At 36.0% G+C, this 11,705-nt stretch overlaps 1 protein-coding gene across 8 annotated transcripts in view; it reads right to left on the reverse strand.

Moving 5' to 3' along the window:
* Window positions 1-7,481, reverse strand: part of eya1 (EYA transcriptional coactivator and phosphatase 1) — a 68,418-nt gene extending 60,937 nt beyond the window's left edge. For 6 of the 8 annotated variants that reach the window (XM_051683089.1, XM_051683088.1, XM_051683086.1 and 3 more), the window contains exon 1: window positions 7,038-7,481. The gene's annotated coding sequence lies outside the window, so the exon portion shown is untranslated. Of the gene's footprint in view, window positions 1-1,436; window positions 1,680-7,037 lie in introns of those variants that run through there. The other 2 variants (XM_051683087.1, XM_051683082.1) reach the window with 1 other exon arrangement.
* Between the last annotated feature and the right edge of the window lie 4,224 nt (window positions 7,482-11,705).

Consider the following 11,705-nt stretch of genomic DNA (forward strand, 5'->3'; position numbering starts at 1 on the left):
AAATTAGATTTTTAGAAATAGTGACCTAGAAATTCTTCTTCTTTAACATTATAACATTTCTTTGTTTTAATGTTTTTAAAAAGCATTAAACTTAGTTTATTTCCAGTTTTAAGTTCGATTTTGAATCCCATATTTGCCATGTGGACTCAGACTTTTGAACTACACTGTATATAGATATATAATTCAAAATTATACTTGTGTAGTTTAAAATATAAAAATACTTCAGAGAAAGAGAAGCAATTACTAACCACAAAATAAACATAATATCACAGAGCAATGACAAAACAAGAGGGCACTGTTTAATTCCACCATTATTTAAATAATTAACTTAAAAAATATTTTTTACAAAAACATAAACTACATTTAATGTGAGCATTCCAGTGGCCCTCCAGAGAAATACGCTTCACAAGGGCATTCCCCTGAGGCACATCAAATGACATTTGACACAAATTTAGCAATTAATGAGACATCTGATGATTGATTGACTTTCTCATTTTAAGCATTTAAAATTAACCACCACTGGCCCCGTAGCGTGCAGTGCAGTTTTCATACAATCATTTCCCCCAGCGATCGCTGTGTGATTGTGAGGCCTTAAACCTCAATGAGACAGAATGAAGAGTTCACTAAAGCATGCTGTTTGCTCTGGCAAGCATCTTAATTGTTTCTTTGTTTATATACTAAGAGCCACACCACTGAAAACATTATTCTATTGGCTCCATTGTACGCTCACGGGATTTTATTATGCATAGCAAATGGAAGGTCAGGCCAGTGTGTGTTTGCGGTCGGATGTATGTATGCATGCGTGTTTGTGTGTGTTGTTAGCACAGCCGCAAAACTAAAACACACATTAGTCTCCAGAAAAGCATTATTGTGCTAATTATGTAACAAACACAATGCCCTGCACACTGCTCTGTCAGAGTCAATTAGAAAGGGTTATGTCACTGCTATCAACAAAACAGTTAACTAAGAGGAGGAAATAAGCAAAATTTTATCAGTGTAGATTATCATACCTCTTTTTAACAGTTGTTCTTAATCTGCTATAACATATCTGTTACAGATGGTAGCAGCTAAAATTAGTAAAAAAGAATCCATGCCATGGAGATTGTAAAATGGAACTTGCTTTTCAAAAAACGCCCCTGACCGAGAACTGTCAAATGTTTCGCCTAAATTGGTGCATTGCTGCTAACATTATTCAAATATGCATTTCCCAAACGGAGTGCGTCCCCCTTTAGCACTATTTTTCGACATCTCTCTTCCTTAATTCTTGACTTTTTTATACTTTCAGCAGTTTACAAAAACTTCCAGACACTTCCTCCAAGTCCCGAGCATTTAAGCACTAACTTCACCTGATTAGCCTCTAGAAAACTTCAGGACTTTGCTAAACAAGTGACTGTTTCTCAGTGATACTTCTGGCGGCAAATCAGCTCCCTTCTTACCTGAAACTGGATGGGCCTGAACCATCTGTGTCAAATAACGTCTTTTTCTCTTTTCTCTCTCTCTATTTCTCTCTCTCTCCCTCTCTATTGTTTTTTTTTTCCACCTGCCAGAACCCTAAAAAACAATATCACTCCTTGTTATTTCAGCTCGGTGTCACTGTGAAGAGCCATCCGTGACACAATATACGTTGTCTGAGAAAACATTTTTGGTAATCTCGCGCAGAAAGGGAAGAGAGAAGCTGGTGAAACAGAAAGGCAGATTGTGTGTAGGCTCACCCCCTCCGCCGCTGTTTCCTACTACAGGTCTTCCCTCCTCCCTCGGAGAGAGAGAGAGAGAGAGAGAGAGAACAGCCAAATGACGGAAAGGTGATTCATCATTGGTCTACGACAGCTGCAAACTGGATTAGTCCTCCCCCAATCAACATGCAAAGCAGCTTAGCCAAGGTAAGCAGGAAAACAAGGGGGTGGGGGGGTATCCAGGAGTTTGAGTTTTGGGTGAGCGAGGTGGGGGCGCCTGCTTGAGGTCACTGCCACTGGGGGGAGGGGGGGGATGGGAGTTTGCTGAACAGAAGCTAGTCAAGCATGACACCCCTAGCATCTTCAGAAGATCTTTCATCTGCAATTGACACTATCTAAAATGTAACTGCTCTCCCTATCCTGGCACTCTGACAGTTCCTAATGATGGTCAGGGGGGATGATTGTGACTTTGCCCGAGGCTTTGAGGGATTCAGGGGGTGACCAGAGAAAACGCAACAACAGAACCACTATAGATACCACTCAGTTCATCTCTGAAGGCTGAGAAAAAGAACAAGGCAAACATATGGCGACACATATGTTTTCTATGCACTTCAAATGGCACTATTACTCTTTTTAGTTCATGATTACATTCTGCTGTCCACTTCTACTCTAGCCACAGCAATGCACATCAGAAAAGCTGTAAACCTGAGGCGCTAAAACTCAATATCAGACTAGACCAGACATGGGCCAAAATGTTTGCTCTGCGGATGGATCTAGGTCACGCTTATTCTGCCTTTCCACCAAAAATGTTAGAAGTCTGAAAAATCCCTGGATGAATTTTTAATGGTGGACTGATTTCATGAGATGTAGTAACCTGAGATGTTTGGTCTTGGTGTGTTTTCGCCCCCAGCTCTTCCCACTATGGCTGAGCCATGATGAATAATGGTTAAGTTTTAGAATTTCTCTTTCTCTTTCGACACTGTCCAGACATATTAACACACTTTTATAGTCTACATACAGTATATTCCTAACATAATCCAAAGCTCGAAAGCAAAACTTCTGAACTTCTGAATAAGTCCTTACATTTCAGGAAAGAAAGATTAAGAAATCAGCACAGGATAAAGAAACAGGGACTTTTTAGTGGATTGTGGTGCACCTGTATTCTGCGCTGAGAAGTTATGAAGCATTATGCATGCTGGTCTCATGGCACAGCCTCTCATCCAGCAGGTGATTTCACCAGGTGAACAGGAAAGGTAGGGGAGGGGTTTGAGGGGGGCTTTTAAAAGCAAAAACAAGCCCTTCTCCTGTACTGCTAAATATTTATTGTTTAAACAGAAAGACGACTGCATTCAGCATCTTTGATGTTCTTTTTAATTCAACCTGAACTGAGCTGCCTTTGATGCTCTCAGAATAAAGGAGCACATTGGAAGTGTCATCAAAAAAGCCAAACACGCTTCACTCACAACTGTTTGCATGGCTTTTTGTCTCGCTTTGCTTATTTCAAGCACTGCGTTTCCATCGACAAACACCGCAGGGCTTTTAACACTGATCATTATAGAGCCCACAGGCTGTCCTGAATCATTTAATCCTTACAACTGTCAATAACAAGCAGGGCAGAAATATTCATTGGAAAACTTTATGACACTCCTTTATGACACCTTCATTTTAGGATTAAATTGGAATTAGATTTTTTTTTAAAATATATATATAATAAAAGCAGAATAATTATTTTCAAAATTCACAAATTATTCATGAAATCTTAGTGTTTATTCAAATTTTCCTGCTTGCTTTCCAGCCACAGTTTATGACATTTTAATTTTATAGGGCAAGACATGAATATTCCTTTTTTTTTTTTTTTTTATAGACTATGCCAACCATGTGTTGCAAGTTACTTGTTTTGAAAAACAATGCTTTAATCAAAATAACTTTAAAACAACTAATCCTAACTTAAGCTGGTCAGCTGAATCCACATGGTGGCCCAGGAAAAATAAATCCACTTGCAAAGAATGTCGATGTAGACAACAATTGAACACAGATGTCACGAGAATTAGACACAGTTTACAAAATGCTACACTTCACTCGACTGAAGAGTATGCAGCAAAGAAATGTGCACCACCATCAAAACACTGACTCGATTATTTAAAAAATGGACATTTGAGAAAGAACTAAAAATGTGTGACTGTAACATCGGAGATAATTTTATTGCAGGTACATGCTTTCATGTCCTCCCCCCATATGAATGTACTAAAATACTGACAAAATGTAATTAAATTATGACATGAAAACTATCTGCTCAAGACAATCAATAAATATTGACACACCCATAGACGCTGTATGAGGTTCGTAAACAGGACATGCACAAACATATTAAAATCACAAAATTACCAAAGCCAAGGACATATTTATCACATATATGTCCAAAAAGCACACTTCAACACAAACTCAGAAAAAAAAATTCAGAAAAAAGTTTATTTTTGAACTTAAAATTTAATAAGACATTTACATTTTTAGAATTTTATATACAATTAAAATTCTAATTCTTAACACGTGTGATGCGGTTTGTTGATGCGCAATTTGTCTCTCCCATTTTGTTCAGTCTGACATGGAGCTCGAGCGATGGACAGCGCAGCTACATTAAATCTGTTAATTCTGAGCTCTTCAACCTCCTAAATTATTTCCAGAAGTTCATTCGCTTTGAGTGTCCATCAGAGAAGATTTAAGAGACACTTCTGATCACGTTCTCCCCACCACAACGCACAGGGGGAAAAAAACCTTGACCTCTGTGTAACTGCAAACACGTACATTTGTATTGATAAAGCATTAACTTTTAATGTATTATAACATAATTTTCTTGTCTTTTCATTTTTGATAGAAAAAAAATATTGCTTAATACAATACGGTATGAAGAAAGCCTATTTAAATGTATACATTTTCAAAATAAAATAGGAACAAATATAATCAGATTGGAATGTCAGTGACTAAAAAGTGGATATATTTGAAAGCACAAATTAATATGTAATGTAAAAAATATTTTTCTATTGCTTTTGTCTTTTACAACTTTACTACAAAAATCTGCATCTACACAAACATCCTAAAATCAAAAAAAAAAAAAAAAAAAAAAAAAAAAACGATGCCCAGGTTTAGCTCATCCTCTGCTCCCCTGCCTAAGTAAACAAACTCCTTGATTACATGTAAACAAACACAAAGGAATTTGTGAATGTGGAAGAGCCATAATCAATTGAGCTTCTCAGCCCTTATTTCCTTCTCCCTGAGTGATGTTTTCTTGAGACAAACAGTGCATGTTAACAAAATAACACTTTCCTGCATTAAGTAAACAGCTAATCGCCACAGTCAGTTTCCGCTGTCTCTGTCTCATAAACAGTAGAACGTAGCAGTTTTAACTAACCCTGTGTATTTCACCACACTCTATTTCCAGCTCGGAAACAGGCTCCGGCCACACACATACGGAAAACATTGGGCCTTCAGCAAACATCGGCATGTTGTGGGGCTGAACGAATGGGGGCTTATCAGGAAGAGCTTAAGGCAGTCAGACTTATGCCTTATTAAAACAAATACAGTGTGTAAACAATCTGAATCAAGCAACCCATTATGAGGTAATTAGATAAACAGGGTTATTGTGTGAAAAGAACTCAGAAAGGGGTGGCTTGAGGCAACACTGTTAACACATTGCGAGTTGGAAAGCAGCTGCCGCAGTAAGATTTTTTTTAATAAAATGACAATAAAAGCAAGTTTTAAAAGGGGTCTTTTTGACAAAGTGATTTTTCCTTAATTAGTGCACACTATGTCACTATGTCAAATCTCCCAAATAAAATAAAGAATTATCCTATTTTAGCTTTTTAAAAAATTATAAGCAAAGCTTAATTACTCATTTCACCGTATTACAAAAAAATAAAAAAATAAATAAAAAAAATAAAATAATAAAATAAAATAAAACCCTTACATTTTCATAGAAACTAATGTACAGACTCGTATAGAAAACAAGACTCCTTCAAAAATGTACAGTTTTGTTAGTATTGTGGTGGCCGCCTGCTGATGTCTTACAAGATACCAATCTGCACCCTGGCCTGCCGGTCTGTCTACCCTAAAGCATTCCTGCCTGCACCAGATGGCATTAGATGTCAACTGCTAAAACTGAACTGGTTTTGTTTATTCTGCCAGCTGAATGGGATCTTCTGTGGGTAGCCTGTTGTGTTTTGCTTGTTGGATGTAAAATGGAAAATTATTAAGCAGAAGGATATTCTAGACTACAAAGGAGGGCCAAAATGTATAATTGCAGTGACTCGTTCACCTGTTTTGAAGTATTTAAAAAAAGGTACTCCACAAATGAAGGCCAAGGAGAGGGAAAAAGGTGGATTTGAAACGGCTGAAGGTGTGAATCAGGTGCGTGAGTTCTCTGGTGAAAGAGGGTCACTGGGGATTTAAATTTGAGCGGCAAACTGTGACAGCAACATGTTGTCTTGCACACTAAAAGACTTTATAATCAAAAGTTTTTGCTGTAACTCAAATAAAATTATTTCTTAAATAAAATACATGTGCCTACTTTATCCGAAAATTACAAATAAAGTGTTAAAAATATTATAATTGTGGGAATGTGAACTCCATATACCCTAAAATACCAGTCCTATTAAAATATATATATATATATATATATATATATATATATATATATATATATATATATATATATATATATATATTGTTATAAAATACTTCATATGTAAATATAGCTATAATAATAATAAAAATAATAATAATAATAATAAAAACCTTTAATAAATGATCTTTCAAAAGACACTATAGCAATATATATATATATATATATATATATATATATATAAATAGATAGATATATAGATAGATAGATAGATAGATAGATAGATTTATCTTTATTTTTTTACTTTTCTGGAATTGGTGTTATTGACAGGGTTGTCAGAACCTGATTTTTTTATTTATATTATTTAAAAATATTTTAATAAATTATTGTAGTAAATTTACACTATTTTGTTCCAAACTGTACATCAAATTGATTAAGCAGATTTTTTAAAACGTATATATTTTGCTGAGAGATCACTAATAACAATTTGCTCTGTCTATCTGATAAGTTATTAGTGGTTTAAAATCACTGTCATCTTGATATTAGACGGGCATAAAAATATGTGGTCAAAAATGTCTCAATTTAAAAGCACTCTGATTATGGGCAGTTTCAATACACTGAGCTACATTTACATAAGTACAAAGTTTGCAATTGACAGAGAAAGTTTAAAAGTGAAACTAGACCGGAAACTCAAAATGCCAAATGTAAAACTAAAAACACTGTAAGTAAATTATCGAAATGGTACTCACTACAATTATGGTAGAATCCTTGCACTTTTCTTTTATTCCTCCTTTTTTCCCAGTCTTCTGTTGAGCGTCTGTCTGTTCCACAGCAAATGAAGAACTTAAAAAAAAACTTCTCTCTGTCTCGAAACACATAGATTACAGATAGAAGACAGCTTTTTTCTTTTTCATTTTAAGGGTAAAAAGCCATGGAGCCCCGTGCTAGATCTCAAGAGACAGAGTTGTCCGATTACTGCTGCAGGCAGTGACTAGCTTGTGTCTGAGGAAGAGAAAAAAAAAAAGAGTGAAAGAGAGAGAGCCGGTAGGGAGAGTGTGTGTGTGTGTGTGTGTGTGTGTGTGTGAGAGAGAGAGAGAGAGAGAGAGAGAGAGAGAGAGAGAGCGAGGGAGTGATCTTGCAGTTTGAAAGCACAAAAAGTTGCTTGCTGCTCTCTCTCACAGGAAGACTTTAGTTTGGAGGACGCACTGGGGAGTTTTCTTCACACTAGCCCTCCATATGTCATTCACTCACAGCTTTAAGCAATATAGCTCTTCTCCAGATTGTATCAGTGATCCTAAGACAATGAAATGGCAGAGCCTTTATGCGTCTCTGCTAGTCTTCTGGATCCTGTGGCTCCGCGCACACACACAACCCCAGGGCACAGCTTTTTTCCTCTCCCCTTAATTTTTCTTTTCTTTTCTTTTTTCTGCCACAAACCAGTTCAGTTCTTTTTTTGTGGCTGATTCGTTCAGTTTTGTCCCTGACAAAGATTCACAGTAGGTATGCATTCAGTAAATGTAGTTGGTAAATGATGGAGTTTATTTTATTGGAACAAATTGGCTTGTCCGATCAGCGTTATAGTGGAAGCCCTCCATCAACAAGTAGACCGCTCACTGCTGTTTGCAGTGTAATGACTGCCGTCTGTCTGCTCCAGATTATTACTTCATTTGTTTCCAAAGTTTACCTTCTCTAGTCCCGCACAATGGAATACTATAAAATGCAGTCTATCGCATTCTATAGGACAGGTATTACAATTGCGGATGTGCTGTGCATTTAAATACAAAATGTAATTTTTTTCTTCTGAAAATAAGGACTGCAAATGTAACATCAAAATGTAAATAAAGCAAAAAATGAAGAAAAATAAAATAAACTCTGGTGGTATAGTATTTCAAAGTTACCTATCATAAAGTGTCAAAGGGACAGAAAATTAGGAGAAAATAATATAATAACTTAAATAAAGTGCCGAAACGAGTTCTATATTGTACAAAGACAGTGTGTGCTTTAGTATATATATGGGGCCTATAATAAAAATAACAAAATTTGCAATTGGTTGTTGAGGTAACGTGCTCACACACACACACACACACACACACACACACACACACACACACACACACACACACACTGACGATGTTGGTTTGCCGCAATTAAACAGCAGCCTTATATGGGACAGCAGGTCAGCATGAGCAAACCTCTGCTGTTCTCTCCTCAGTATAAATAGACCCAAGCTTGACTTTTGCACATCTAGATGTGCTGTGTTACTAAAGCAGTTGAGATGCAAATGCACACGCGATTATGCTACAGATGTGCCTACAGGTAAAACCCAGAGTTTCACGTTTCAGCCTCTGAAAATTAAATATATCGCATTTTGAAGAGGCTCTTGATAACTCAATAGACTAATAAATGCAGAGGGAATCTCAAGTAACTATTTGCCGTAGCTGAGGGGTGTATATGCCAATCGAGTTATAGCCCCCTCTCTCTCTCTCATATAAAATTAACTTTCAATGTAATTTTGCTGTTATTTTGAAATTGCACAGAATAATTAGCCCAAGTTGTTTATGTCTCCCAAGCAAACACTTTCATTTTCCCTCAAGCAAAGTCATCTTCATCAACAGAAAGATGTTGAAAGGTATGTTTCACATTACTGTACCGTATAAACTATAAATAGCACTTATTCAATAAGACTGAGATAAAAATTCTGAAAGATATATAGACTCATTAAGAAGTGTGAATTGCCATAAATAACATAACTAAATTAAAAGTAAATTCAAATCTTGGAAAAATAAGTTGCTTGTATATAGGTAAATAATAAAGTTCTCATATACTGTTTATCACTCTGTATAATACTGACTATGGACTGGGGGAGAAGAGTTGTGCTTTGTGTGAGAGCATACAATTATTAAATGGTAATAAAACAATAATACATGTTTTATAAATATATATATTATTAGAAATTAAACTATAAAGTATTTTGTTATTTTATTTTTGTGATATATGTGTGAGTGTGTGTTTGTGTGTGTGTGTGTGTGTGTGTGTGTGTGTGTGTGTGTGTGTGTGTGTGTGTGTGTGTGTGAAAATTTAACTGTTGATTTAGTTTCAACCTATAAGAGCTATATCACTTCTAGATATCACTCCTTAGCAGACTTATTTTTCCCCAAGACCTAAAATCTTAGCAAAATGGCCCTTTAGAATTAGACAATCAGGCTTGAAATGTTCCTAGTATGTGCCTATAGTGAATTTAACAAAGATGCATTGATAGTCCTAGACTGACATCAGTGCTAAAACATTACTTGCCAAAAACTATATCAAGCTAGAAATATGAGAAGTGGGTGAGATTAAAAGTGAAGCCGTTCTTTATTAAGGATTATCTTGATGGGACCCTGCAGTCTTGCTGGGAGGCTGCAGAGATGCCTACTTGAAATGTAGACACACGGGGGATCCACTGTGTCCTGCATTGCACAGGGTTTATCAAGAAATTATGTCACAAATACATAATTATGCTATGATTCATGCATTGCCCACAGCTGAGCCACTAAAACCAACTGCCTGAAGATGAGCTACTCATTACTCACTAAAGTACTTCAACTGAAGGACAATAAACGGATGCCCTGTTGGAATGTCATTATTGCTGTTGTATAGCAGATTCTATGTGCATTCAGTTATACTCAGGCCCACATTGAATCATTGTGCAGAAAGCTCCGCAGATTTCCGCAGAATTAAAATGCCATTAACAAAGTTCTCACATCCCCCGCCTATTGCGATTATGTTTATGAAATACTTTGGCTAAATGGATTAGGTTTTCAGACACCAATAAAAGTGTAGCACTTTCTCTCAGCTACGAACATAACACATTTCCCCCCCAAATCAGTGCAGAAAATATGAAAAATATGTAGATTCTGTCTGGGCCTGGTTATACTTCTTCAAATTATTGACAATATGTGTTTAGAGCAAGCTGACAAAACTTTGTAATAAAATACACAGTGATTATTTTGTGATCAGAGATCATACACTCTTATTAAAAGAACAAACTAGTACCACAGCGTCACAGTTCCTATATTTTAACGTGTATATTCCATAGATTTATTTGGATACTGCTACAAAAGTGTTTACACAATGCCACACTTTGGGGAAGATCGAGTTCCTTTTTCTGCCTGCAGTCCCAGAACATAACACTCTAAAGCTTCCCCCAAGATAGGAAACTTGAACTCCAGTCTTTGTCTAATGAAAACAAGTTTTACACATTTTACCTAAAAAAAAAAAATACAGGTGAAATGTTTTCCTATTGACAAGAAGAAAACAAGTTTCAGGGCCTCTAACAGGTAGAAGATGGGAGAGGTTGCTGAGAGGTGATTTTTCAAGCAGTTGAGCAGCTGATATTGGATTATCTATCATAGTGAGTTTTTGTTTCTTTCTTTTTTGCATTGAATAACCAAGGCACAAACAACTCCCTTGAGTGTGACTTCATTCTCAACAATGTAAGAAAGACAACTAGGTGAAACAGGAGAGAACTGAATTACAATCTTTATGAGATAAACTCACGCAGAAGATCAGGCTAATGGCACCTATGTTAAAATCAACACTTACAAATTAGTGTGTCTGACCAGGTGCAAGGAACAACAGTATGTGTTGCAATATTTCAGATAATTCAGTATTGAGAAACCCTAACCATTCTACATACAGCACAACTGATGGTGCCTGTAGTTTCAATGAAACACAGACCACAGACAATTTTTTTATATAATCAGAAAGAGTACTGTATCACATATGTAATAGTATCTGAACATTACAATTGAGATAAATTGTAAAATGCAACACTGTTTTCTATTATAGTATTTTTACAATGTCTTATACTAAGTTTTACCCTCACAGTTCCTGTATTCCACATTGTACAGTATAAAATAAAGTGTTGCATTTTAAGCCTGGCCCATAACATTCTTTGTTATGATGCTTACATTTCAAATCCATTAACATATTAATATGTAAGGGACAATGAAACATTTAGCATAACATTAACTTTTAAACTTTAGCATTCTAATTTTTTATTTTGGTTCAACGCATATTTTAATATTTTAATAAAAAATTAGTTGGGCCTGTTGAAGACCCCTGGTCTATGGCACTTTGTGATGTGGACGTAGTGGATGTTTGCAGATCCCATTTTATATATATGCATTATGCAGTGTTGTGTAATTTCGATTCAGAGCATCTTGCATCAAGACATTCCTTGCGTGTATCATTTCTATATCAGGCATTGGTATGAAAAATAAAAAGGATTCTAACTCTTAATCGAAAAACTCAATCCTGTACCATTGCATTCATAAGTAATGGGCACGGCTAAATTTGAACACGATGTACAAGAAGGTTTATGGATTACACGGCCTCATCAGTGGGTGTTTTTCTCTTCTCCTGTCTGATTTCAC

The sequence above is a fragment of the Myxocyprinus asiaticus genome, chromosome 41, assembly GCF_019703515.2.
Source record: "Myxocyprinus asiaticus isolate MX2 ecotype Aquarium Trade chromosome 41, UBuf_Myxa_2, whole genome shotgun sequence".
Classification (NCBI taxonomy): Eukaryota; Metazoa; Chordata; class Actinopteri; order Cypriniformes; family Catostomidae; genus Myxocyprinus; species Myxocyprinus asiaticus.